Source organism: Manacus candei, unplaced genomic scaffold, assembly GCF_025592945.1.
Source record: "Manacus candei isolate 608988 ecotype Guabito, Panama unplaced genomic scaffold, ASM2559294v1 h1tg000011l, whole genome shotgun sequence".
Classification (NCBI taxonomy): domain Eukaryota; kingdom Metazoa; phylum Chordata; class Aves; order Passeriformes; family Pipridae; genus Manacus; species Manacus candei.
Genome location: NW_026138059.1, coordinates 16,576,797 through 16,601,947, shown reverse-complemented (window position 1 = coordinate 16,601,947; position 25,151 = coordinate 16,576,797). Strand labels below are relative to the sequence as shown.

Sequence of the window (25,151 nt, the reverse complement as noted above, 5' to 3'; positions counted from 1 at the left end):
TGTTGTTGACTCAGCAAGGAACAGCATCACCAGCCAGTCGAGGGAGGGCATTGTCCTACTGTGCTCTGCACTGGTGTGGCCTGTCCTTGAATATTGTGTACAGTTTTGGGCACTGCCATATAAGAAAGATATTAAGCTGTTAGAGAGTGTCCAAAGGGGGGCAACAAAGATGGTGAAAGGCCTTGAGGGGAAGCCATATGAGGAGTGGCTGAGGTCACTTGGTCTGTTCATCCTGGAGAAGAGGAGACTGAGGGGAGACCTCATTGCAGTCTACAACTTCCCTGTGAGGGAAAGCAGAGGGGCAGGCACTGATCTCTTCTCTGAGGTGACCAGTGACAGAACCTGAGGGAATGACCTGAAGTTGTGTCAGAAGAGGGAAGATATGGAGAGAGAAAATACAAAAAGCTTTATGAATAGCAAGTTCTTTACTTTACATGTTTGCATTTGTATTGCTTCCCTCTTATCCTTTACTCTATTTGCAGGTTCCCCACTTCCTTTAATAGAGCAACATTTGTTAGAGATTCCTTCTTGTGAGATAGTAAGAATTATTTTAATCTTTTCTTAGTTACTCATAACTTTTTGTGTCTCTTGCATGGACAAGTAAAGAGTTAGATGTATGTGATTAGCTTTAAAAGTACTATACAACAGCTTCCAAACGTTTTTCAGAGTATAATGTCATTAGAGCTCTCCCTCTGTATTGTACCTAATATTCTGGCAACCATTTTAGATAAGATTTAAGTAGTACAGTTTTATGTAGTTTTGGGGGTTTTGGTGGTTTTTTTAAGGGAAGAGATCCACTTTTAATCAGATTATACTGGTCAATCCATAAATAATCTGAGAATCTTCTGCATGACTGCATTTTCAAATCCTAATTATAGAAACACAAATATATTGAAGAGGAGGCAGCAGTACAACTAATTTGAAAAATAGAGCCCTTTCTTGGCATATGTTCTCAGCATTTTCCTATGTATAAGTACGGAATATTGTTTTGACCTAAAGTGTTGAGATGGCATAGTCTTTTGTGCACCTGTGATCACCATTGGGTTTGTTACTTGCTTTCTTTGCACTGAACCATGAAGTGACTCTGCATTTCATTCTCCTTTAAAGGCCATTGTGAATATCTCAGCTTTGCCATGCATCAATAAATAGCACAATGGACAACTGACTGAGGCACTGTACTACTTAATGGAAAGCACCTAAACAAAAGAAGGAAGGAATTTCTTTCCTTTCACCTTCATTCCCTGCTGAAATCATGCAGGCTGTCTGTACCACATCGCTCTGTGCACCTTAACGTTATGGATTTGTTTGCTTACTTTTTGCTGCCATCTAGTGTTTTTATAGCCTATAGCTGAGCTAAACTGAAAATGCTTTTAAAAGGAAACACACTATTAAAAGTGTTTAGATTTATATTTATAATTTAAAAGGGAGAATAAATAGACTATATCTTCCTGACCTTAAAGACTTTCTCCCTGTGTAAATCTATGTGCTGTATATTCTCCTGGGCAATGTCCAGTTCTTTTGATCCTGCATCTTTATTCAGCAGCATTTGTCTCATCTAAAGAATTTCTTTTAATTCTTTGCAGTCATTAGAGTCGTCTATGATCCGTGCAATCTTTCAAGTGTTAGGTATACATTTATGAATATTCTTTAAATCTTCTAATAGAACATGAAATATTATAATTTGAACTGTTTTATAAACATAAAATGATGGGATAATGGAACATTCTGAAATTACAAGCATGCAGTTCAATTACTGGGTGGTATTACAGTTTCTGAAAAATATATCTTACTTGGCATTTGTTTGCAAGGCACAGCAAGTCTGAAAATTTTTGTTATGAATACCAGTTAGGCAGCTGACAAGTAAGCATTTCCAGCATTGAAAATGCTCAAAGTGCAGAGAATATCCTTCACTGTCCATTTGGACTGTTCTAATGTTATTTCACCTACGTAAGCAACTTCTATTTGACTGACTACTGTAATTATTAATAACTACACCTCTTGAAATTAAAGTGATTGTCAGGTTGCCAGTGTCTGCATTTCTTGATTTTTCCTTATAGTTATTTTGATAAGGAGTGCAATGAACAATAAAATATATTCTGAAGATATAATTTACTTTGTACCACATTATTAGCTAAATGTATGCTGGTACACGTTGCCCAGGGAACTTGTGGAGTCTCCATTCCTGGAGATACTCAAAAATTGTCTGGACACAGTCCTGGGCAGCTGGCTGTAGGTGACACTAAGCAGAGAGGTTGGACTAGCTGACCTCTGGAGGTCCCTTCCAACCTCAGCCATTCTCTGATTCTCTGATATTTGGAAAATAAAATCTGCTTCTGACACAATAGGGTTTCCTCTATTTTTTAAGGTATCTGAATCTGACAGCTTTTTTAAAGCATATTATTATGGTTTAATAACAGTCTAATAATTTTAAATATTCTACAGTGGCTGGTACTTCTACGAAAGGATTTCATAAAAGTGCCTTTTTCATATTAAAAAAAATAGATTATCATACTGGATATAAACTTAGTATGGCTTAGTCACAAATGCCTGTGGATATTTCAGAAAAGGAACAAGTGTGGGACAGAAGAAAACAGGATAAAGAAAATTGTTTTAATCTTGTTTGCTTGATATTGCTTAGCAACAGGACTGCACTGCTTTAAGGCCCCCTCATAACAGAAATGTATTGTACACTTAAGACAGCACCTTCCTACTTCAGGAGTTGAAGAGGCAGAGGTACTCATTCCTGATAAACTGCATGAACACTGACATCAGCAATATCTTTATTCTGACTGAAAAAACAGATTCCTAGACTGGTAGATAAAGTCCTTAATTTTTGTGATCATAGCTTTTGACATCTAAGGGTTTCCAAAGGACAATAAAATTATGTATGAGATTAGCACCATTCCTAAATCTTTCCCTTGATTTTATAAGGTCTGAAATGACATTCAAAAAGATAAACATATTGGTCCCTCAGCTTTTTCTGAATGTTTGCAAATGAAGCAAAGAAAATTGGGAAGCAGGGGCAAAAGGAAGTCCTTTATTCTTTAACTGCTTTTTATAATGCATTACAGATTGGTAGGAAAAACACAACATAATAGTGTTGAAAAATGATCCTTCTTCGCATTAAGATCAGTGAAGAAGGGTGAAGTAGTACAGTGTATAAGAGAACATCTGAGACACTAAGATGAAGAAAAAAAAGACAATTTAAAATACAAAAGTGGTATAATTTTAACATCTCATGCATTATTAAATAGCCTATGATTTTTGGGTTACATTATGCCTCTGCTATTTTAAGAAATGTGTAAAATGGTGTGCAGTATTATTTCAATAAAACTTTTATGTAACTGTATAAAATTGCAGTATATTACTGCAAATGTACAGAGCCTTACTGCAGTGGAGTACATTAAGATAACACTAAACCAAGGACATCACAATATTTGTAATAAATTCTGTATAGTACTTTTGATTTATCATATTAGTATAAGAGCATTATTTTATTCTGATGACCACAGAGTTTGCATTACAGACAGTTGCCAGAATCATAAACATTGTAAATTGTCACAAAGCTATTCTGAAACCTGACTGATGAAGGCTGAAGGCTCTCGATTGTGCTGCCTGGTACTTTGACCTACTGCTGTGGTCACCAAAGTCAAAAGCAGCCGGTTACACTCTGATAACAAATTGCAAATGCACAAAATATTTGTAACATGCTGGGTAGACTTTCATTTGCTAAAATAGTTCATTCCCCATTTGTACGTACAATGAAATTACCAGACTGTTGTTTAACTTCTCAAGCATTTAAGAATAATAAAACAACCTCACAAATCACAGTCTAGTGGTACATATCCTTTTGGGATGTGGAAAACTTGGAGGATATGCAAAAAATGCTCAATGGTATGAACCGTATTAAGGAATGTGTGGGTGAGGTTTGTCACTTCTGCTAACATAAAGATTTGAGGAGTGGGACAGCAGTGAGAGATGAGCTTCTGCATCTTTCCAGCCTACAGAGAAAGGAACATATGAACAGTAAAAGCTACCAAGCTATTGACATCTTCAGGCTTTCTATTCATGCTGCTGTCATCTCCATAATACTTGAGCAACTGCACAAGCTGATCCACGTCCTTGGTGCTCAAACATTATATTACCTGATCTGACTCTTTCTGTGTGTTAAATACCTGTTATAACAGGATCCAATCCTCAATGTTTTCACAAGGCCCTGCCTGAGTGATTGTTAACCTATAATGTTAATACACTTTCATTGACACATCACTTCAGATTGAGTGGGAGAGGACTGTGTTTTGTTTTAAATATGAAAAAGGAGAAAGAAAAGGAAGGCATAAAGAATAATATTTGACAATGTTAAGTGGTTGTTACAAGGGGGATTTGCTATTATGGTGCACACTATCTCATGCTTTTCTCAGAAGGAACTAAGTTTGTATGATACCGATAGTCTTCATGTAGACTCAACAGAAAAGCTGGAGTAAAGTAAATAGAAGTCTGACATTTGCATATATATATATAAAATCACCAATGATTTTAGGTGACTTTACAGTCTCTTACATCCTATTTAGTTCCAGTTTAAGAATCTGAAAACAGACTTGTTAAACTGATTGATTCCAGCAATATTTTTACTTTTAATTTTCTCAAACTTTTGAAAGATGAACTCTGGCATCCTCTCAGGGTGAGCATTTTTATTCTACTTACTGTCAATCTTAAAATGCAAGTTATTTTTATGGAGGTTTCTCTATTATCTGCATTCAGGATTTATGGTATTTTTCGAACAACTGCCCTTGTGGGTTTTTTTAAATGACTGACAGCTATTCAAAAAAGCAGGGGAAGGGAAACTTTTCCCATGGTGTTACATCCACTGTATCACAATGTATAGTCTTATGTTTATATGCTTGGGTGTTTAATAAGCTTGCATGTCTGCTGGTAATAGTGACATTGTCGACTAATTATCATCCCTTTTGTCCATTCTGATCTGAACTAGATATCAGCAGTGGCTTGAAGTTAAAAGTCTCAGACCATTAGAGGTTGCATTTGATTTCTTGTGAGCAGAATTATCTAGTTCTAGATAAGCTTGTTAAAAAAAAATATGTTCATGATAACTCAAGCCCCAAAGAGAAGATACAAGGACTCCCTGAAACAACATCTCGGCCTTGGCCATATTGATCAACATAACTGGTCTACTCTGACCTCCAATTGGAAGGTCTGGAGACACACCATCTATAACGCTGCTGATGCTTTTGAGAAAGCACGCAGGATCACTCTTGAGGGGAAAAGACAATGCAGAAAGAATCGTGCCTTGCAGAATTTACCACCTAAGGAGTCCTTCTGCTGTGCTTTTTGCAACTGGACTTGCCTATCTCATATTGGCCTTTTCAACCACCATCATCATGGCCAGTCTTCGTGAACAAAGATTTGGGAAAGGTCATTACCCTTCAAGCCTGCGCAGTGTTTAGCCACCAACGTGCTTATAAAAAACATGGGGAGAGCCCTTCCCAAAGCCTAGCCATGATGATGATGATGAAGGACTCATCTGGATCATAGTTCCACAGTGTTTCATGCTGATCTTCTTAGCCTTCACAGAAAAACAAAATTATACTAATTTTACAGATGAAGATCCTTATCATTGAAAAAACCCTTGTCTTCCCTTAGGTAAAAAATTATTCATATTCAAAGTTGCATCTTACCTTTAACCTGAATTGTTTTACTACCAACAATTTTTTGTATGGGATCTCCTTAACTTAAGTTGACAGCAATAGCAGAGAGATCTCATCAGGTTGCTTCTCATGTGGTATGTTGTAGTGAAGCCATTGTTGTCTTAAGTATGTTCTTTGGTAAAAACATCTAAGAGATTTGCCCAAGGTCAGAAAATCTGGGAAAGAGCAAGGATTTTTTCCCCATACCACAGTTCTTTGCACGTTCTAATGTCTGCATTAATACAACAGGAGTCATCAGAGACTGAACAGTAATGAGCCACAGAAGCATTTATTAAAAAATGTAGATGACCGGCCATTATCTGGTTTTTGGTGTTTTTCATTCTTTGCTTTCTTACCAGTTTTAAAATGTAGTTTTCAATGTCAACTGCCCTTCCTGAGAAACGAGACATATCACAGTCATCAGAGCAGGAGACACTTGTGCCTTCAGGAAATTTGTAACACTGTATGTATTGCTACTGACACTTGGAGACTAGACTGAAAGTCTGTGTTAGATGCTATCAATTTTGTCTGCCTTAGCAGTTCTATTAGCTGATTTCTAGAAAAATTGACATGATGGATGAAAATGTATATTTAAAAAATTCCAGGTGAATGTCATGTTTTCTTATCACTATTTTCATCCTTAACTGGTAATGTTTTTCCTTATATTCCAGACATGGCCAATGGCCCATAACAATTAGCGTGTGTTGTAACCTCATCATCTCTGCACAACAGCTCTTTGAGATAAATTGCTTCAATCTGCGTTGAATAGAAGCACATTAAGAAACAGACAGTATTATTTTACTTCAGAGCGTCTTAGATTATAATTAACAGCTTTGTAAAACAGGTATTTTAATGGTTTCAAGCTGTCAGGGTGTGACATAATAAGGAAGACATAATTTTCACTGATTTTGCTATAAAGAAAGTGGTCTTTTTTAACCTGATTTAATTCATTATTTTTAACTGGGTATGCATTTTAATGATTGTGGAACCACTTTTAAATATAAACTGAAATATAGACATAAAAGATGTCCTGAAATTAAAAGATAAAATTACTGCAGTGTAACATTATAACAGACATGCCATTTCAGAAAGCAAAGAATAAACCCTTAGGAAGGGAGGGAGCAAAAAAAAATCATGATACATAAATATGAATTGATAAGGCTCCATTTCTCCTCATTATTTTTGTAATTTTGTTCTCAAAAACAATAGTGATGAAATTAAAGGAAAAAAAGAAGGAAGGAGACTGAAGAAGTTGAATGTCTCCAGATTAGTTTGAGATTTTCTAGTGTGGAAAAGAGATGTTTGAAGAGTGTTATGAAATATGTCTACAACATCAGGAGAGACATAAGAAAAGCAAACAGACTTTAATTTTTTGCCTTCTGATGGAAAAATTAGGGTGTATCAAGTGAAAATAAAAGAGACAAAAATTCAAAGAGAGTAAAAGTAGATGCTTAAGAAATACTTAGTATATAAGCAGTGAAACAGTACCACACAATCAAGATGTTCAAAGCTGACGTAGGTTTAGAAAGGGATCAGACAGACTCATGTAGAAACAAATATCTGTTAAGGATTGTGAAACACATCTTATTCAAGATATTATTTGCTACAGGTCAGGAGAAAAATGTCACTTAATGTTGCATGAAAACTACCATCTCTTGTGAGATGCCAGTTTTGTCCATGATCAAAGAGATCCATTGAGACAGGATAATGGTACACTTGTACCTTAGTCTGACCTGGTGGAACTGTTCTTAAATTCCTATATAATTCTTATATAATTGCAGAAGGTATAGCATTCCTCTATGTTTCAGTCTGCAAGTCACTTTAATTTACTGATTAACCTTCTTAAAAATCTTGAGACAATACTGAATTGTATTTAGATACTTCTGGTCCTAGACACTAGACACACCTAGCATCCAGTGCAGATCAGCGAGTCTAGAACATTATATGACCATCTTTTGCCAATAGTGGAAGCAATTTTCTAGTTCTGAATGCTCTGAAAAACTCTTATAAATGATATGTGAAGGAATATTGCCTCCTTCTCAAAACTAGTATCTATAAGTATCACAAAATGCCCCACAAAACCAAGTCCCTGGTGTGATTTGGTCCATTTTCTTGCATCTCACCATCCTGTATTTCTTTGTATTTCTGAGAAGTTCACTGATATTAAGCAAAGGTGAGAGTTGCTAAATGGCTTGATAATGATCTGTTTTTCCTGTCTTATGTGATTCCCTCGATAGCATGCAACCCAACTCCCCTGCAGTCCTTTTTGTTCCTGAATTTCAAGGACTGCACTAGGACAAACAAAAAGTCTCCACATATTTCACTGTCCTGCTCAGTGCCCCTCAGTGTCACTTTCAAGGACATATTCATAGCTTTCTGAATATGCTCCTAGGATTCTTACTGATTTCAGGGAAGTGGGTTGTCTGCATTTGTCATCACAGAACCTGGGCAAGAAATCTGCTGTGGACCAGCAGGAAGAGAGTCTAAGCTAAAGAATGAAAACCTTTGGGGATATGCAGCATTTCTGCTCTCTATTTCTTGATTATATATGTTGCAGCCTGGTTGTCACACAAATCCTGAACTGCTAGTGAACTCACTCTGACAAATGTTTGTTGTTATCAAAATGCAGAAGAATTGCTGGAAGTTAATGTCCCCTGCAAAGTCCAGATTTTCCAGTCCTTGGGCCAGACCGTTTGTCCTTGAGTAACACACTAAATGGAAACTTCTCTAGAGTCCCTGTATAGCAAGCAGTTCCTGCCAGAGTAGCTCCAAGACCCATTTGGAATTTGTCACTTAGTGGGTTGAGTTTACCCTGGCCAGCCGATTATGCTCCCCCTAGTCCTTTGCTTGCTTGCCTCCAGCAGAATGGGGAGTAATTGGAAGGATAAAAGTGAGAAAACTGGTGTTTTGAAATAAAGACATTTTAATAAAAGAAGGAAAACAAAGGGGAAAAAAAATTATGCAAAAGTAACTGTTTACTCCCCACAGACCAATGACCAGCCAGTATCCAAGTAACAGCTACTTGGAAAGATGAGTTCCCAGTTTTCACTGCTGAGCAAAATCCCATAGGTTATAGGATATCCCTTGGCCAGTTCACGTCAGGTGTCCTCACTGAATCCCTTCCCAACTTCCTGCCCTCTCCCAGTCTGCTCAGAATGAGAAGAGATAAAACCTAGATGCTGTGCAAGCACTGTTTCAAGTAGCTGAAACATTGACACTGTTTCAGTCACAAAACCACAACACAGCAACACCTGCTTTGAAGAAAATTTACCCTATTCCAGCTACCTGGAATAAATGTTGAAAGCCTGACTCTCTGATCTGTTGTAAGAGCAATGAACTACAAAATACCCAGTAGATTAAAATTCAGTAATGGATCAATGTATAAAATCATAAATAATGTCCACATCTACTTGCCTTATGTCTTGTTTCAGTTTTGCAGGAACATCCTCACTGTTCCTTCAGCAGAAATTGGCTTCTTTGGTGTGAGCTAAAGACTATGAATCAATGAAGTACAAATTTTGACTTAATGCAAGTGAGACCTAGCTAGTCTCTAGCAAATGCTATTTCCCAGTAAAAATCTCACATATTTCAAATCCTGCTTAAAATCAACTCAGCAGAAAATTAAACTATTGTCTTTTTTTGAATATCTGTCATAAGGCAGATCATCTCAGCAGCAGTGTCATGTATGCAGTGTCATGATGACAATAATAGGATAAAAATAGTAAAAGTTAGCTTTAAAAATATCAGCATTTAATTGAAAGCATTTTTCTAGGGAAAAAAATATCTTTTATTTTGCTGCTGAATAGGATAGAGTGTAATAACTAGGCTTTCCACCTCTTTTTACCTCTTTTATCTTTGCCCCTCACAATATTTCAAAATTCTTAATTTTGGCAACATTACCATAGCAGCAAAAGAAACAAATAGCGTGTGTCTCTGCTAGCCTGTACTGTTTCAGGTGAGAAGTGTACTTGGCCACAGGACAGTTCTTAGAAGCAAAATGATTCCACTTCAAGAATGCATGTCACATAAGATAAAAAGGAGAGGAAAGGTTCTGAGTTTCTCGTCTAAGTTGATAAGACATGTCAAAAATTAGTCAGATAGATCACCTGTTCTTTTTCCTATCTCATAAAGAAAAGGTTGTATGATATTGCCTTGTCAGCCACAACTCTTTTGCTGGGAGATCACTGGTTTTCACTCATAGGTCAGAGCACAACTGTGCATCCTGTGAGCCTTGTGAGCATTGAGTTAATTTCTTCTGGGACAGTGGGAAGGGACTTTTTTTTTTTGTCATCAGATTGGCGGCAATAAATTGTGTTGGGGGCTTTCTCACAGGATCTCTGTTGTGCGGCTGGAAAGCTCTGCTGTTGCAATAAGATAGGTGATAGGAGTGTGCTGAGGTTGTGCTCTTCAGAGGGTTGCATTTCCCGTCAGGCAGGAGTGCACAGTGACTAAGGAACGATGTATTTGTTGAAATGATGATGAATGAGGGATGAGGCTTTTTAATAGCTTGGGTAGTAAGAGGACGATGCCTTTTCCCCAGGATACTTAACCTTCATAAAACAGGACATAATACTATTTCAGGCACTGCCTGCAACAGTTTAAGAATGAAAGAGGGCACATTACTGACCATCCCCTGGCAGGTGGTGACGTATGAAGAAGGAATGATTAATGTATGCTTTGTGTGATTTATGCTGGTGATTCATAGATGAATTCATAGTTCTAGTGCTCCTTGCATCTTCCTGTATCACATCAGCTTAGCTATGTAAACAAAAAGATATTTGATAAATAACAAATAGAGTGCTAAAGGGGCTTCATAAAATCTGTTTTTCTTGTCTTCTCTAAAATTTGAGATTTATGGACTCCTGTGTAAAATAGATTAGCTTGCCTGTTTGGAGCATAACTGCACCACTTTGGAGATAAAGGGTGACCTTTAGATAAAATGGACAAATATACCAACATCTTACTTACAGTTGCATATATTACAGCTTTTTTAAGCCATGGCAACCATTTTCTATCTATCTTCTACTTATAACTCTTACTTGTACAGCTTCAAATATTCTTTGTTTACTGAATCACTCCTTAATATCTATTTTTTTTCTATTTTTAGCATTTATTACAGATTTGCTCACTGTATATGAGTTAATCTTTCATAGTAACAGTGTAATTAATGTCATATATAATTATTGTGCTGTATAGTACTGCCTTTAGCAATAAAAAATTTAACCTTCCTTAAATGTTTGAAGCTGCATGGTTTTCTCTCTGCACAAGTGATGCTGCCATAGCTACCACCTGTGGAGCTGAATAATTACTACAGAGGAAAAGCTTACCATAGAAACACACAAGCAATGAATCACTCCATTCTTCCAGGACTGCAATTTCCAATCTAGCATAAACCAAATTGCTGGAACACAGGAAACACATTAATGATACCTTGGCATAAACATTGCTTTAGATAATACTAGAAGACATAGAATTATATTAGACAGAGAAAATATAGTTAAGAGTAGCCACCTGAGTTACAGAAATTTCTACCAGAAAAGATTTTGTGCACTGCAAAATCTTGGAAGACTCAAGCCAGCAACTGCCACACAAATTGCTCTCATTCTGCTTTCTTCACAGTCACAATGCAGACTCAATTCTAATGAAGATATTCAATGTTCGGCTGCACTAGCAGAAATCTCTGCCAGAGATCCCCTTTTCACAAATACCACTGTGACAAAAATTTTAGTGTTGTTTGACAAAAAGATATTATGAATATTAACGTATTTTAAAACAGTTTAGTTACTTATCTCTTTGACACACGTAAAAACAAATGATAGCATAGGTACAAAAGGAAAGTGAGATTTTATAGGAATTTGCCCATCGTACAATAGAAGAATACTGGTTAACTCTAGTGTTGATTCTATGTTTGAAATAGTTCAGTAGAAAAAATGGTTAATAAGTGTTTATAATCAACTATGGTTTAATATCAGTCCGAGTTAAAGGTCTCTTAAAGACCTTATCTTGCAGATGATACAATGTCAAACTGACCTATTTATGTCAGTGAATATGATATTCCATGTTTCCATTGATCACATATAAAATGTTCTAAGTGAATATTAACAAAGTAAATATTTTACTAATTAAACTTGAAAAAAAAATTAAAGAAAGCAAATGAAAAACTGTCCTTGTTTTTGATGACAATGTATCATTTACGACTTTTCTACACCTAAATGCATATCAATTTAGTACAAAAACTATATATGTCAGAGCATACCATTCAATCACAGCTCTGTATCAGTGGGATTTCCCACCTTCTTGCATCCTCTTCTTTAATATCCAACACAGAAAAAATTTGATTACCAACTCTGCACACAAATCCAGTATTTTTTTATTTTACTTTTGAAGGCATTTGATTTGTATCACATCCTGATTTGTCACACAACAGCATATTTTTAAGTATCAGCTTTTCAGGATTACATGACCTTGAGCAAAGCAAAAACTTTTTTCTCTTTTTTTTCTTTTTTTTTCTTTTTTTTTTTTTTTTTGCAATGAGGAAAAGAATATGCATCAAAGAATTCAGCTGTTTTACCAGCTTCTGTAGTTCCTAAGCGGTTTCATAGAGACCATTGTCTGCATTAAAGTGTCTGTCACTGTGCTGAAGATTATGATCCTCATGAAACCAGTGATCTTGTTCAGACACAAGCTGAACATTGATGCTGTGGTCTGACCCTTCAACAGATTGAATGTTATTATGTTGGAAATTCAGTTACAGGTAGGTGTTTCAAGAGAAACATATTCTTTGATATGAAAGTTATTCAGTTGTGGAGGGACCTCAGCTCCAGGGAACTACCTTCCAGTTCTGAATCTCTTAAAAAGGCTGTAGAAAGCACATCGGAAAATAGAATCAGTTAACAAAGAAATGTTTTTCCTTTGACTAATAGTTGCATAATTCACTTGACTAGTACAGATGACATTTTTATTTTTAAATTTTACACATATAAAATAAAAATGCTACATAACCTCAGATTCTATCAAGTTCTCATGATTCTAGGACAATTTATGGCACAGGTCTGAAATAACTTTTGGACTGCAGGCCCTATTCTAGGTCAACCTTAAATTGTCCAAGTGTCTTGGAAGCTTTCTGGGAGCATTTTTTACCTTCCCTTCAGAAATGAAGCCATCAATGCAAGAGTGAAAGAGGAATAATCAGTAGGCGACCTACCCCTACCTTTGATCAGGCATACAGAGAAACTGAGACAACTGAAGTTCAGCTAGTAGTCCAGGATTACTTTATGTCAATAAATCTTTAACATGAAAGTATTAGCAGTCCAGAAGTAGAGAATGGAATTCCAGTTCACCTTTTTCACCTAAGAATTAAATTTCTGATTCTAATTATGCCTTTTGGTGTTACAGTGTATGAAAAGCTGTGACTTTTCAAGAGCACTGGTTTTCAGTAGTGCTGACTTAATTTGATCAACTGAACTTGGAAGCCTGGGGAAATTCCAAGTACCTACTACCATTTCTATACCACTGAGTACCCACAAACAGTCTTCCACAGTCCAGCAACTGAGCTGTTGTAATAGTGAATTGCACTCACCAGCTCTAATGTGTATTTTACTTATAGGAGGATTGATATCAAAGGAAGAAATTCATTCATTAATATTGCAGTCAATATAGCTTTGGTAACTATGTATGCTAGAAATTGACTGAAGGAAGTAAGCAGGAAGGGTTAAAATGTATTCTTACCTCTGGCTGCATTAGAGTTCTGGCTTTTTTTTTTTTTTAAGACACTCTCACTTCCATTATCTAGTAAATTCAAAACAAACATGACCACAAGGCATCACAGTTCATTCTGTGCTTGTTTCTATGGATACATAGAGGACATGCCTATAAAGCAAAATAAAGAGATAATGGTTGCAGAAAAGGCACAAGTAAGGTAGTCTTCATGAAGATAGAATGAGCAGTAATATGAATATATGCTAGTAAACTGAATAAAAGTACTGCTTTCCTTGAAGGATTAGCAATCAGGATGAAACATCCCATCGTGTTTTCACTGCAGGTGGTAGCAGGGTTAATTAGATTAAAGTCAAATATTTCTAATTCCACTTCCATGATCTCTTCATTCTGCTGCATAGACACAGACTTGAAACTTTATGGCAAAAATATGGATAGACCTTTCAAATCACCATCCTTGGTTGAAGCCTTTTTTTCAGAAGAGTACAGCATGGTTTGGAGACTGAAGTACCACTTATTCCACCCAGCAGTGAACAGATGTATCTATAAAATATTCAGACATTAGAATGACACAGTATAATATCAGACTGTTACTAGCAAATGCTCTAATATTTTCATTTTACATGGACAGACATCATACTGACTCACATCAGAAAATAAAAAATTTTCAGAAGATGTGAAGAAGCTCATTTACATTCAAAGGTTCATTTTGTTACAGACAATGCCGAATCTCATCTCTGCTTTTTCCAAAAACTGCTCTAAAATCCTCTCTGATTAAATGCAAATTATCACATTTCTCTAATCTTCATTTGGAATATTTTAGTCATTTATCTGTAAGTTCAGAGAAGCTTAAAAGAACTGCTTATTTCCAGTCCCCAAAAGTTTGCAAGATGAGATAGCCTATAGAGCTAGACTGACAGATTAACTCCCTGTTATTCCTCTGCATAAACATAAAAAAAATGGACCAACATCATGGTATCAGAGAAGAGAAACTGACTTTTTTCTCTGAAGGAAGTCTGGAAGCAAATAACAGTGCTGCTAAGGATGTCATGATGCAACGGTTTCTCTCCAACGTATATTCTCCTGCAATTTACTTTTTCAAGACAGTCGTTTACCTTTTGCTGCAAATGAATCTGATAACTTGACTTATCTGACATCTTGATTACAAACTAGAGAGAGACTAATCTCTTAACATTTAAAGTTAGGTCTGTTTGAGAAAGTGGTACACAAATGGCCTTTTGTACCAATTACAAAGATCAGCTGTGAATCAGGCTTTTTCTATTGCACTTTGGATCAGTTTATTCCAGTGTGTCACCCAACTACGCTAATTCTCAGCAATGGGTCAACTCTAACAGTTACAGTTCTTGCACATGTGAAAATTGCCAACACTCACTTTTATAGTATTTGATTTTACAGGTTTTAGGGCATTTTATATCCTCTATAAATCATAACCATCATCCAGGAACATGTGAAATTCAGAGCTGAGGCAGCAATCAAAGTAAAAGGTCAAAATACAAGATAGAACAACTCAATCTATTGATAAAGAGCATATTGTAAAAAAATTAAAAGCACATAGTGATTGCTGGCTTTTGACTTCAGTCAATGTTGTTGGTAGTTCTAGTTCTCAGTACTTCTTTTGCCCTTCTCATGTTCAATTAGTTGTGAAAGCTTAAGCAATTAGTCTTCACAAAAGCTTTGTGCAGTCTCCTACACGCTACCTTTATTTTGTAGTAGGATGAAACTGTGGCAGAGAGGTCAAGGTTTGGTCCTTCAAATACACTTAAATTTCTAGCTTCTTTTTGGTTTCAGCTTTTGTGACCTACCTTTGATGTCATTTAAAGAAATAACTTAGTCTGAATTAAATGCAGATGTTCAGATAAGGAATCTATAAAGTTTTCCTTAACCTCCTACACTTCAGTTAATGTTTAAACAGAAGTCCTCTAGTGTAGGAGTTTCTTACTCCTTCAGAGAGCTAGTGGTACACCACAATAAGGATGCACAAGAAAACAGTGTTGTGGTTTTCTTTTGCTCTCTTTTTCCTGACAGTAGAAGAAAATAACTGACCTACCTGGGGAAGTAAGTGAATCTCAAAGAGACGGGAAGAGAGACAGAGGATAGACACCCAGAAGCTTTAAGAGATGTTTTGGTTTTGAATTAAAAAAAAAAAGCTATTTTGTTTCTGTGGGAATTATTCATACTACATTCAGCAGAAGATTGCAATTCCTGATGGAGTCTAGTTTTTACTATTCTTGTTCTAAGAACCACAAAGATCTGAGATGCTTAGGTTTGTTTTTTTTCCTTCTCTGCATTTCAGCACCACACATTCCATGCTTACAGTGCAACTAAATACATCACAGAATCACAGAATCACAATATATGCTGAGTTGGAAGGGAACCACAAGGATCATCAAATCCAACTCTTAGCCCTGCACAGGACCATGCCCAAGTGTCACACCATGTGCCTGAGAGTATCATCCAAATGCTTCTTGAACTCCGTCAGGCTTGGTGCTGTGACCACTTCCCTGGGGAACCTGTTCCAGTGCCCAACTACCCTCTGGGAGAAGAACCTTTTTCTAATATCCAATCCAAACCTCCCCTGACACAACTTCAAGCTTTTCCCTCAGGTCATGTCACTGGTCACCACAGAGAAGAGATTCAGTCAGTTGGGACCTCTCCAGATTCCCAAGACCACTCAAAAATCATTGAGAGAGGTTTTGCGATGACCTCAGCCAGATCTTTGAGGATTCTGGGATGAATCCCGTCAGGCTCCATAGATTTGTCAGGATCCAGCTGGGGCAGCAGATCCTGCACAAGTTCAGGGTCAACTGGGAGTTGATCATTCTCACTGTCATGGTCTTTCAGCTCAGGGCATTGACACCCCCTTGGTCTGTCATCTTTGTTGAAGACAAAGGCAAAGAAAGCATTAAACACCTCTGCCTTGCCTCTGTCCCTGTTTGGGAGGTGACCATCCTCATCCTGTAACTAGTCAATGATATTTCTATACTGCCTATTGCCATTAACATAATTGAAAAAGCTCTTTTTATTGTCCCCCACATTTCTGGCCAGCTTCAACTCCAGCTGACCTTTGACAACACAAATTTTCTCCCATGAGTTGCAAGCAGCATCTCTATATTCTTCCCATGTCCCTTGACCTTGCTTCCACTGGGCATACACCTTCCTTTTTTTGCCTTATTTGCAAGAGAAGATCCCTACTCAGCCAAGCCAGCCATCTCTCTTGCCTGCTTGACTTCTGACTTTTGGGAATTGCCTGCTCCTGCACATGGAGGTGATGCTCCAGCACCTGCAAGAAAATTTTCCCAGGGGACCTTACTAATTGCCTGAGCAGCCTGGGAAGCCATGGGAGGATTGAAGTCTGCTCTACCATGTCCAGAGTTGAGGTTTTGCTGGTATTTTTCTTCCTGTCAACAGAGATTTTAAACTCAATCTCTTCATGATGTGGCCAAGACAGCCAACAATCTCCATTTTGTTTACAAGATCCGCTCTGTCGACAAGCAGCAGGTCAACAAGGGCATCTTTCTGAGTTGGCTCCCTTAGGACCTGTTCCATAATGTCATCCAAGATTTTTAGGAATCTTCTGGCCTAGATTGTACCAGCTGTGTGATAGTCCCACTTAATTTCTGGCAAGTTGAAGTCTCCCATAAGGACAAGGGCAGTTGACTTGAAAGTGTCCCTTAGTTCCTCAAAGAATAATTTTTCAGTGTCATTGTCCTGGCTAGAAAGTCTACAGCAGACTCCCAAGATGACATCTACGTTGTTTGCCCCTTGATTCTTACCCAGAGGCTCCCAACTGTGCCATTGCCAGCTGTGAGCTTTATACATTCTAACCCTTCTATTACATACAGTGCCTCAGCCTCTTCTGCCCTGCCTATCCCTCCTGAAGACCCTGTAAGGATCCAACAGGGCACTCCAGTGACAGGACTCATCCCACCAGGTTTCACTTACGCCAGTGATGTCAAATCTCTGGACTGGGCCCAAGCTTCGAGCTCCTTTTGTTTATTCCTCATGCTGTGTACGTTGGCGTAGAAACATTTTATGTGTGGTACATTGTAGCCAATACCTGGTGAGGCAGATTGAGGGATCCCATTAGTGTTTGTTTCATCACATTTTGGTACACCATCCCATTGTTCATTGCTGGTCAGACTGATTTTGGCCATTTTCCACCTTCCAAGCAACTTTAAGTCTCTGTCGAGAAGCCCTGTTAGCTTCTCCACTAGAACTCTTTCCCTCTGAGGTAGGTGCATCCTGTCAGGTGTCAGTAGACCAGGTGTTGAATGCATCATCCTGTAGTCAAAAAACCCGCATTTTTTCCTATTACACTAACCTTGGAGTCACTTATTGACCTGATAGATCTACCTATTCCTATCAATATTATTCCTTGTTACCAGAAGAATCAAGGAAATCACTACCTGTGCTCCTGATCTACCTACCAATCATTCCAGGGCTCTGAAGTCTCTCTTGATTGCCCTTGGACTTTTTGTTATTCTGTTGCTATCAGTTGAACAACCAATAGCGGATAGTGATGAAACACCACTGCTGGGCTGAGATAAGATTTAGTTCTAGACTTTATGTACCAGTATATATGGGGTGATTCCTGAAAATCGGTGTTCTTCAAACATGACCTATCAATTCAGTCACACCATGTGACTGACGAGGTGCTTATCTGAGCACTGTACAAAGCTATTTGGGAACTTCCCTGAGTCTTATTTAATTCTCTAGGAGTTATCTATATTAGAGTTAAAGCTCTTAACAGTCAAAGAAACCACAGATTGAAAAGGCACAGAGGTGTGAATTACCTTCTGTGGCAGAGAAATCATCTTGGTCATTGGTAAGGAAACTTACATTACCTAGTCTGTGCCATCCAAAGAATTTTGGCTAACCTACCACCTTGTGTAGCAATAAATCTATAGAATATATACCAAGTGCAATTGCTTGTGTCATTCATATATCACCTCAAACTTCATAATAGGTTTAGATACCGGTGTTAATAGAAATTAACTCAGCCTACAGCATTCCTAGGATTTGATGTTTGAGAGGCTACAGTCTGCTATGCTGTATATATAGTCATCAACATCATTCAACCAGGAACTTGAAAAAAATATTTTCTGGAGACAAATGACTTTCAGTTATAGCTCAAATACTCTCTCAAGAAAATACGCAAAAGTTCAGTGTCCTGAACTGCCATTTTTACTGATTAGATCAGAGGTGCATATATTACTTATATCATGACATTTTTTAGTATACGTTAGTTGATGTTATAGAATCATATTTGCTGTGATGCATAAACAGAAAAAACAATGGACTACATTTCACAAACACAGAGAATATCTGTCTAAAAATGCTTCAAGGCATGAATTAGTGAGCAGTAATATTATCTTCCCCCCCAAAAAAAAACCAAACAAAAACAAAAACCAAAACCAGAAAGCTCCCAAGGGCCATGGATAGAGAAAAAATAGAATTAGAAAATTATAAACCATGTACAAGATTTACAGGCAAAGTGGAGAGATATGTCTTTCTCATTAATGTTAAAATATTGTTGTATGGCTCATAGTCATTCCTTTCCATGGAAAAGTGTTATCCATGGGATCTGTTCTGTCCCAGTTGTGGCTCTCGACCCACCTTGTGTCTGTATTAACTGTCCAGACAAAAAGCAGAGTCCATTCCTGTGCATCCAGTTTTATGTTTTCACTAAGAAATGAAACAAGGTAAAAATTTTATTTTGGCAATCACTGAGAAAAATAAGTTGAAGACATAATATGAAAAGATGGACTCTCTAAGGAAGGTTCCATTCAGATTTTCCTCCATGAAGTTCGTTCATTCATTCAGAATTGTTAGAAAAGGGAACATCCAAAGTGAATGGTAAAGATTGTGTCAGTTCAAAGCAACTGTGGTTTACCTCATTACTTACGATGTTGTCAGGTTTTCATAGAGCTTTTAGAAATTGCTATTTTCATTCATATCTTAGAGTTCATTTTATTTTAAGTATAATGACCACTTAGATTTGCATGAATTTTTTTTCTCTGTCCAAGATAGAGAGTTGTGTATTTAGATTATAGCCATTAGAGTTCAACATTATTATGTTGTATATTTAAGATAAATGTTGTTATTTTACAAACTATTACAGATTTTGTCCTACAATTTTGTTGTTAACTGTCTCCTCATGACCAGCGTAACAAACTGCAGTTGCTCTGTGATGAGACTGAAATCTTGGAAATTATTGTCACATAGTTCTGCAAATTATAAATTCATCTAACATTGAAGTCATGAATGCTTCTGTACTTAAAGATTGTTTTAAATTTCTTAGAGAAATGAGTAATAGCATACAATGTATGTTTAAATAAAACAGTGCAATAAGCAACATGCTGCACACCAGTGTTCACTGTCACTGTTTTGTTCATGAGTCCTGCTGCAGATACATTGAATCAAAGGATGTTTCGAGCCCTAGGGAATGCTGGGAGTAATTGGAAGATTTCTGTCATAAGGAATTATAAGACATTTTTGAAGGACAAACTGAATTTAGGATGTATATGATTTCAGTAAGAAGTGGAGATCTGCCTTCAACCTTGTGCTGTTGAAAACATTTGTATGCTTTCCTGGACATGTTTCATATAGTGCTAAGTTTTTACTATCAAAATCATAGACTTTCAACTTTAGAAGAAATATTTCTTTTTATAAATACATTTTAGCAGATGTCAACATTTGTTTGACATTATTTTTCCCATACAACTTGAGGAAGGAGAAAATGTAGATTTAACTGAAAGACCGAAGAGATTGGGGAAAGGAGTGATGTCAGAGCTAATTACAGTCACTGGGATGGACTCAGTTTGACAGACCATTATTTCTCCTCCTAGATGTGGTGAGGGAATGGATTGCTGTCCAGGCAGATTGTTTTCACCAACCATTGCTTGCTGTACTTTTTCCTGAGGGATCCTTAACGCTCCACCATTAAGTGTTATGCATCCAGAAGTGCTTGATATCACAACTGTGTATCCTCTTGTGACAGAAGTGGCCATAATAGTCATATTACAGGGCAGAAGCTCTTATGCATCATACATTTTAATGAATATGTACCCTTCATGTGGTGGGGAATCACCTGCATATTCACAGAGTAGAAAATGGAGTCTAAAGAGGGTTTATAAAAGTCCACAGAATAGGCTTCATGATCCTTAAACGTTAGTATTGTCTTAGTAATTTGAATCAGTACATTGCAAAATAAATTATAACCATCCTGAATTCTTGAAAATTATGACATCTTTGAAGGTCTGAAATAGATAATCAGTAAGCAAGAGTTTCCTCCATGAACTTCTCTGTGTGAGTCCTTCCCATGGGCTGCAGTTCTTCAGGAGCAGTGTGGGTCCCAAAGCAGAGAGCCACAAGTCCTGTCAACAAACCTGCATCAGTGTGGGCTCCTCTCTCCATGAGGCCACAGGTCCTGCCAGGATCCTGCTCTTTCATGGGTTGCTGCCAGGGCTTTTTTTCCACTTCTTAACTATGTTATCCCAGAGGTGCTACCATCCTTGCTGATGGGTTTGGCCTTGATAAGCAGCAGGTCCATCCTGGAGCTGGCTGGCATTGACTCTGTCAGACATGGGGGAAGCTTCTCAGAGGAGCCATTCCTGTAGCCCACACCCCCCAACAGCAAAACTTGGTCACACAAAACCAATACAAAAATACTTTCACTGAAACAAATAATCTATTAAAGTGAATCACTGAACTTGCAGAATAATCATTCCAGATAAGGGGGAAAAGGATTCAAAACAGTAAAGACAACAAAAGCATTCAGATCTAGAGATGATACCATAATTGAGGAAACCTGAGTGAAAGTACTAAAGCAGCATGAAAGCTAAATTGATTTTTGGGAACTGTAAAATACAAGGAAAGTTTGGCAGTTATATTATATACTAAAAAACACCTGCTGTGCACAAGGAAAAAACACCTCCTTTATATATTGTCCTTTGATATTTTTAAGATTATTCATGAGATAAAGTTGCCCTTCTGGCTGCAATGAGTTTCTGTGGATTTGTTTATTACACAAAGCTTTCGAAGGAAGATCTTAATTGTCTTTACATTATGCTAGTGTTTTCTGGGGAACAATTTAATGGATCTTTGAATGAAGTGTAATTCAACTTAAACTGATAATTTAAAGTATGTTGCTCCTTTCATTTTCCAGTAATTTTAAACAAAATAGCACTAGGAACAAATAATAGTAACAACTTTAAAATAAACTGAATTACATCTACTATGTATTGACTGTAGGAACTGTTCCCTCCAACTTCCACAACTTCATTATAGATCATATAGTGAGAGCATTAAAAGAACCTATGTCATTAAATATTGAACCCATTGTGACACGTAGTTTTTGACATTCTCAGCTTAGTACTATCATGGAATCACAGAATCATAGAATGCTTTGGGTTGCAAGGGACCTTAAAGATCATGATTAAAGGGTGTTGAGTGTGCTTCCTTTCAGGGAAGCTCTCTTGCATACAACTACACAAATGGCACGTACAGTGCTTTCAGTGTGCTCCCACTTTAGAGATGGAAAAAACACAGGTGTATAGAAAATTATACCCTCTTTTGAACAACCACAACACTGTTGCAGTTGTCACTAGAGTACAAATAATGTCTGTGACACATCGTACAGAGGGATTATAATCTTTTCTTTTAAAAACAGAATTGGTTTAAAGGTTAAAAACTGTGGTTAAATACAGCTGGAACTGGATTATTAATGTGCTACGATACTATCTCTTATGCACTGTGCAATATTTAAAATAAATAAGTTATCAAAACCTGTGGTGACATCCCAAAGCTCTCAATCTTATACAAAACTTTGATTTTATTAAATCAGGTCACTGAGGTAGTATTGATTCAAGGAGAAGAATTTGTATTATTGAATTACCAATATTATATCATGCAAATATTTCTTCTTGATTTCTTTCCAATCTAATGTCTAAATCAAAGAACAAAAGGCTATTTTAACATGGGAAATAGTGATGAAAAGTGTGTCCCTTACCAATTCAGAGGATTATAAGAATGTCAGAGAACAATTCATTTTTCCTACACTTTTTTTTTCCCATATCATCAACCTGGAGACATGAGGTGATGGTGCTCTAGAAGTACTGTTCTTTTCTTCTCCACTCCTTTTCTACACTATTTTTGTCTCCTCCCATTTTCTCTCACTATTTGTGTCACTCTTCCTCTATATGATTCTGGAGAGTTAGGGGGATTTTTTGTCTATTTACTTCTGGAGTTTGTCAGTGCTCCAGCTTAAAATCTGGAGCCATTTTTGATATTTAATACATACCATGGCTGCATGATTTTCTTTTAGTGGCTTATAAATCTACACCCATATTGGTAGGTAATGTAGTTCAATAGGCATGGATTTACAGCGTAAATCAATTAGTGCCGAGGACCCAACATCACCATTATTAATGTTTCAAGGAGCTTTGACTCACACTAGACCTCATTTGGGACTGAATGCCCAGTCCAAGCAGCTCAAGTATCTGAGGTGTGAGACAATGTTCTGGTGCAGATTCACCTGAAAGAAACTGAGTTCACGTACTCTTGAGACACAAGTGAAACAAGGCATTTCAGCGGGGAACAACCAGAAGGTTTTCTTAAAAACCATGCTCTGGATCTAAACTCAAACACTTATATAGTCATATTTCAGCAAAACACTCCAAAATTGTTTCTTATTTCACAGCCTCAAAATTTTGATTGTTTCCTTGTTTCTTGCATGGACTATTCACTTTTTACAGCTCACGTATGTAATTATTCAGTGACTTTTTTTGGAATCATTCACAGACGTACAGTATAGGCAAAAGATACCAATGTTTTGATTTGCTACCCCCTTTCCTTTTCTTCTTGCGCTTATAAAGGATAGCAGGTTTGCATAAAATTGTGAAATCCACCTGGGAGAAGTTCCTGGTCATTCAAGCATTATGTGTGTCTTGCAGCCGAGGTTAATTCAGGAGAATATGGGTAATCTTGTCCTTTCCTTAACAAAGTACAATGGCAACTTTGAGAGAGAATAATTTGGGACATTGTATTTCAGTATGCTATTTCTTGTGAATTGGCTGTGATATTTTCTTCAGTGTGGTTAGCTGTTATATTTTCAAGCTTTATATTACTTTGAAGAACATTTTAAAAAGTGTTTGCTTCATGAGGAGTCACTCTTCTTTGTTTGTTATAGCATCAATAGTGAAATGTTATAATATTGCTCATTTTGTTAACAATAAACTCCTCATAATTTGTTATGAGACCTTCTCCATAATAGAAATCTTCTCCATAATCTTCTCCATAATAGAAAAAATAAGCCTATAAAAAGAAATGGTTGGTGTTACATATAGAGCTCAATAGAAGAATGTATGAAAATTAGTTCTTTAAAGATGAAGACTAAAGTCTGTGTATTATGGCAGTCAGCAGTGATGATCTGTCTTTTTGTCTATAAACAAACTGAAACATTTAATAACTAGTGTTAAAGATCATAACCATCAACTGTAGATTTACAGGAAGAATGCAGTTTATTATTACTTTTTTAATTAGCTGAATTCTGTAATGTTGATATTAAAACTACTGAAAGTAGGACTTTTGATGCTGCACAAATGAAAGCAATCCAGTATCTCATTTACACTCCTCTCCCAGTGTCTGCAGCAGATCTATAAATAGAACAGGCTACACACAGAAATTTATTATTGCAGCTGATAGCAATTTCTTTGCAAAGGTGTCTGGGGGCATTATTCATGAGATTCATTCTGGTAGACTCTCCAGCTGAGATCCTCACTCCCCAGATCTGCGGGTGGTCAGTTTAGGAACACACTAATCAACTGCTATGAACAAAGGCTGTCACAAGACTTACTTATTTCCCTCTTTTAAAAAATACAGGAGGTCTTTCAGCTTCAGATTATTTCCTTTAATCTGATTGCATGGATATTATAAGCAGATAATAGAGCTTTTGAATCACATATATTTGATATTTCATTAGTGCTCATCCTAATGACTGTGCTATTATCGGAAAACCACAGCGACTGTGATTTGATACAACACACATTATGTCTTCTGCATTCATACCCACAGGCACATGTGACCTTATCAAGTATAAAGCAGACATCTTTCTGTTCAATACTGACAATGTATAGCAATCACATGAACTGACCTATCTAGCTATTATCTAATTTTGGCCATAAAAAAAAGGAGAAGACCAAATAAGACCTTTAATAAAATTATATTTATAATAAATGATAGATGAGAATGTCTTACACTTCTGTTTTTCCTATCTGATTTTGGTTTTCCTACCATATCTGTCACTGTGTTATCTTTGAATACTGTAAAAAAAATCATTTGTACAAACAGAATATGCATATTTCTAAGCCTTTTGTTTTGTCACCCCTCAAGACTGATTAGAACTTATATTATTCTTTTACCTATTCTAATATTGTTTTTATGACTGAAAACATAAGTTATATGAGAGCAGAGATATTACCTGTTTATTCTGTTTCAGTTTCAATATAGTCACTACTGTAAACATAATTCAGGGTTTTTTTACATCCTACTGTGCTGCCACAAGCTATATGTAATACGTGATGTTTCCATTTGCAAAGTAAAGTAGTAACTTTCATTTTTTTTGTATTCATGATTTCATTTTTTCAGACATAATAGAAGACCTGTTTTTCTGTAGCAGTTGTTTTGACTGTTTTATGAAAGATGGAGCACAAG

The 25,151-nt window shown here is 36.7% G+C and overlaps 1 protein-coding gene across 1 annotated transcript in view; it reads left to right on the top strand.

The window, feature by feature from the left end:
- The window catches only part of EYS (eyes shut homolog), a 671,723-nt gene that overhangs the window by 585,046 nt on the left and 61,526 nt on the right, over positions 1–25,151 (top strand). The gene's annotated exons all lie outside the window — the stretch shown is intronic.